Source organism: Salvelinus fontinalis, unplaced genomic scaffold (assembly GCF_029448725.1).
Source record: "Salvelinus fontinalis isolate EN_2023a unplaced genomic scaffold, ASM2944872v1 scaffold_1126, whole genome shotgun sequence".
Taxonomy (NCBI): Eukaryota; Metazoa; Chordata; class Actinopteri; order Salmoniformes; family Salmonidae; genus Salvelinus; species Salvelinus fontinalis.
In genome coordinates, this window is record NW_026601335.1 from 52,427 (window position 1) to 57,629 (window position 5,203).

At 45.6% G+C, this 5,203-nt stretch overlaps 1 long non-coding RNA gene across 1 annotated transcript; it reads left to right on the top strand.

The window, feature by feature from the left end:
• The first annotated feature begins 934 nt into the window (after window positions 1–934).
• Window positions 935–4,876, top strand: LOC129848711 (uncharacterized). Its single transcript, XR_008758535.1, has 3 exons — window positions 935–2,565; window positions 2,803–2,913; window positions 4,302–4,876. It is a non-coding gene; the product is annotated as an uncharacterized LOC129848711 (long non-coding RNA).
• The last annotated feature ends 327 nt before the right edge of the window (window positions 4,877–5,203 follow it).

Here is a 5,203-nt window from a genome sequence, read left to right on the forward strand (position 1 = left end):
AGGCAGACACACTGTCCTGGCTGTATGACACAGAGGAGCGGCCCATGGAACCCACCCCCATACTCCCGGCCTCCTGCCTAGTGGCGCTGGTAGTTTGGGAGCTGGACGCGGACATTGAGCAGGCGTTATGGGCAGGGCCCACTCCTCTCCAGTGTCCCGCTGGGCGTCTGTACGTTCCGTCTGCTGTCCGTGACCGGCTGACCTATTGGGCTCACACGTCCCCCTCCTCTGGTCATCCAGGTATCGGTCAGACAGTGCGCTGTTTGATTGGGAAGTACTGGTGGCCCACCTTGGCTAAGGACGTGAGGGTTTATGTTTCCTCCTGCTCGGTGTGCGCCCAGTGTAAGGCTCCTTGGCACGTGCCCATAGGTAAGTTACACCCCTTACTCGTTCCACAACGGCCATGGTCTCACCTGTCGATAGATTTTCTCACAGATCTCCCCCCTCACAGGGTAACACCACGATCCTGGTCAGGGTGGACCGTTTCTCCAAGTCCTGCCGTCTCCTTCCTCTGCCCGTTCTCCCTACGGCCCTACAGACTGCCGAGGCCTTGTTCACTCATGTCTTCCGGCACTACGGGGTGGCTGAGGATACAGTGTCTGACCGAGGTCCCCAGTTCACGTCGAGGGTCTGGAGAGCGTTCATGGAGCGTCTGGGGGTCTCGATCGGCCTTACCTCGGGTTTTCACCCCGAGAGTAACGGGCAGGTGGAGAGAGTTAACCAGGATGTGGGTAGGTTTCTGCGGTCTTGTTGCCAGGACCGGCCGGGGGAGCGGGCGGCGTTCGTGCCCTGGGCAGAGATGGCCCAGAACTCGCTTCGCCACTCCTCCACTAACCTCTCCCCCTTCCAGTGCATACTGGGGTATCAGCCGGTTCTGGCTCCTTGGCATCAGAGTCAGACCGAGGCTCCTGCGGTGGACGACTGGTTTCGGCGCGCGGAGGTGACATGGGACGCCTCCCATGTTCACCTTCAGCGCTGTGCTGCGCCAGAAAGCCAGCGCAGACCGTCACCGCAGTGAGGTCCCGGTGCCAGGTCTGGCTCTCGACCCGAAACCTGCCCCTCAGCCTGCCCTGCCGGAAGCTGGGTCCGCGGTTTGTGGGGCCGTTTAAAGTCCTGGGGAGACTGAACGAGGTGTGTTACAGGTTACAGCTCCCACTCGATTACCGTATTAACCCCTCAATCCATGTATGTCTCCTCAGGCCGGTGGTGGCTGGTCCGCTCCAGGGGTCTGAGGTGCGGGTGGTTCCTCTGCCCCCTCTGGACATCGAGGGGGACCCGGCGTATGCCGTTCGGTCCATACTGGATTCGAGGAATCGGGCGAGGGGCCTTCAGTAACTCGTGGAGTGGGAGGGGTACGGTCCGGAGGAGAGATGCTGGGTTCTGGTGGAGGTTGTGTTGGACAATTCAATCATGCAGGATTTCCACCGTCTCCGTCCGGATCGCCCTGCACCTCGCCTTCCTGGTCGTCCCCGAGGCCGGTGTTGGCGTGCTGCTGGAGCCCCGCGTCAAGGGAGGGGGGTACTGTCACGACTTCCGCCGAAGTCGGTTCCTCTCCCTGTTCGGGCGGCGTTCAACGTCACCGGTCTTCTAGCAATCGCCAATCCACCTATCATTTTCCATTTGTTTTGTCTTGTTTTCCCACACACCTGGTTTACATTCCCTCATTACTTGACGTGTAAATAACCCTCTGTTCCCCCCATGTCTGTGTGTGGAATTGTTTGTTGTAAAGTGTATGTGCACTTCAGACTGGTTTGCGATGGATTATTTCAACCCATATTTTGTTGTTCTGGGAGCCATTTGTTTTTTTCCTCATTAAACTGCTTCGGTTATTACCCAGTTCTGCTCTCCTGTGCCTGACTTCCCTGCAGCCCGTTACGCACCTCTTACAAGATCAATATCTTAGGTTTTGTACCATTGATTTTTCCAAGCGCTGGGTTGCGCAGAACTTAGAACGCGCAGAACTTAGAACGCGGGGGTAATGAAATGCCCAGGAAATGGCACAGAAAATTTGGGCTGGTCTCTCCATAAAAGTCAACCTAACCCTAACCCTAACCAATACATGGATTTGACAGTCAAACTATTACTTAAATAGCAGTCAACTGTTGTTATTCTATAGAGGGTCGTGATTCGTTTAGGTTAACTAACAAAAAAAGTGGTCTGGTCCCTTTTCTATGATGGAAGCCTCCCAAAATCAACATCCAACATTCCAAAATATAGATATAAGCCTTCAAGTACTCATCTAACCAACTACTTCAGGGTCAGCCTGGCCCCTTGTCGCCCCCTTGTCGCCCTGAAATCCAACCCCCATAAGAAGAAGCCCAAATACGACCTGCCCTTGCCCAGTATACATACAAGGTCAGGGGGACAACACTGGTTTTTCGTCTTGTAGTTAAACTTGTTTTATACACAATTTAAAGGGATAGTTCATCCCAATTACAAAATTACTTAAGTTGAGATCTGGTTCATAACATATTTTTTGGTCCCGTTCAGATCACAGCCATGTGTGGGCGTCAGGCTTGTAAGAGACATGAATTATATGTGAGATTCAGTGAACAAGGCTGGAAGGTGAGATTCTATCTCTCTTAACTACTCATTGTACTGAATAGATAATCATGAACTAACATTTTACCATCTTATTTGCTGTAACACACAGTATTTTTAGGGAAGCAAGGCATTTGTGTAGGATGTGCATTGTAGAGTATGTTCTTTGGATTATTTATCATGTATTTCTCATTGAAAGAGTCTATTCTAGTCATTCATCTAATATTTTAATTCGATTTCTATGGTATTTCTCTCCATTAGGATTGGGTATTGACTCCTACCTGTTAGTCTGCCTTCTACTGTGATGGAGAATGCCTCTACCCTCTGTGTTCCTGCATGAACTCCACCACCCACACTATGATCCAACTAGTGGTCAGTATGCACTACTACACCCTCTCTCACATGAACGCTAACATTACTGGTTTCAGTGGGAAAGATGGTAAATGGTTCAGACATTAATGGCAAATATAAAAAACTAAGATACCCGAGTTACCGGAGTCTACAATGGCAGACTGTTAATGTAGAGTAGGGATAGGGAGAAGTAACATTCAAGACTGAAGAAATTACCCCCTCTAGTGGTAAACGTTATACTGTACCAGGTTACTACACACACTGATAATATAAAACATTGAGGACACATGCTCTTTCCATGACAGACTGACCAAGTGAAAGCTATGACCCCTTATTGATGTCACTTGTTGAATCCACTTCAATCAGTGTAGATGAAGGGGAGTTAAAGAAAGATTTTAAAACCTTGAGAGAATTGAGACATGGATTGTGTGTGTCATTCAGAGGGTGATTCGGCAAGACAAAAGATTTAAGTGCCTTTGAACGGGGTATGGTAGTAGGTGCCAGGCGCACCGGGTTAAGTGTGTCAAGAACTGCAACACTGCTGTTTTTTTCATGCTCAAAAGTTTCCCATGTGTATCAAAAATGGTCCACCACGCAAAGAACGTCCAGTCAACTTGACACAACATGGGCCAGCATCCTTGTGGAACGCTTAGTGCAGCTTGTAGAGTCCATGCCCCGATGAATTGAGGCTGTTCTGAGGGAAAAAGGGTGTGCAACTCAATGTTAGGAAGACGTTCCTAATGTTTTGTGCACTCAGTGTATGTAGTCCTACATGTTTTTAAATAGTACAGTATCACAAACCACAGTACAAAATCATATAAAGTGTGGGCCTGTAGTATCTGTAAATCAACTAAACATTGTTTTTTTATTTCCATATGCAGATAATAAAGCATCATTGTTCATGTAATAATCTAATATTAGCATTATACCTCTAGGAAGAGGAAATGGTCATAAAATCAAATAGATGAAAAGACGGAAACAAAAATGTTTTTGAACTACAACTTATTTTATTTAAAAATGTCAAATTCAGTGCAAAGTAATGTAATGCATTGGTGTCAGGATCCCTCTTGGGTGGCAAAGTGTTTTTCATGTTGTCTGTCTAATTTTTGTAATGACTTGGTGCTGCCTATCTTGGCCAGGACGCTCTTGAAAAAGAGATTTTAAATCTCAATGAGCCCCTCCTGGTTAAATAAGTAAAATAAATAGTAAAAATAAAGAAAAACCCTTGAATGAGTAGGTGTTCTAATAGCAAAAAGGCACCTCTGATGTTTGTGGTATATGGCCAATATACCACCCCTCCATGGGCCTTATTGCTTAAATAACCCATATCTCTTTTATAACAGGATATTATCATTGACTATATGAAAGTGCATGTATGAATGAGTCTGATTTACCGTTTTCAATGGCAGGTTCACCTTCTGAAGCCAGATGCGGTACCCAAAGCGTGCTGCGCACCCACCAAGCTCAGTCCCATCTCTGTACTCTTCTACGCTGACAACAACAACGTGATCCTAAAGAAGCATCGCAACACGGTGGTCAAGACCTGTGATGCCTGTGACACCAGTGGCAGCCCATCTATCTATTCTACTTAATTTTAATCAACTTAATTGCCATTGTTCCAAAAGATACAAACAGGGTAAAATAACTTGCAACCAGCAGTTGATAGCAATAATCTGTCAATATGCTGATAAATAGTATGTATCTAATATATTGATTTTGAGTCTGAGAGTGGTATATGAACAACACCCATTGGACCTATAACCATACTTCACTTTTGATTAACTAAACTATTCAAATCTACAGTAATTCAGATAATTACATCACCCCTTCATGTCATATATTCTGTGACCAATCAAAGCTGTAAAGTACTGTATCATAAGTATATCAATGCTAAAATTCTACCCTTTTGATGACTATACTATCTTGTTGAACCATGAATTTGTCATTGTCTCTTTTAGATGTACTAAACATGGTTTGCAAAACATACACGTGTTTTCTTCTTCTTTAAATCATACTTTTAACCAGTACAAGTTAGTAACAATGGGAAATGGCAACAAACAAAAAAATGTTTGGCCATTTTTGTATGTACAGAGTAACAAATACACAGTGATGTATGTCTTTGTCAACAGATATCAGGAGGACTGTATACGGCTACATTTGTAATAAACTATACTGAACAAAAAAACACAACATGTAAAAGGTTGGTCCCATGTTTCATGAGCTGAAATTAAAGATCCCGGAAATGTTCTGTACGCCAAAAAAATTGTGAGCATTTCTCCATTGCCAAGATAATCCATCCACATTGAAAGGT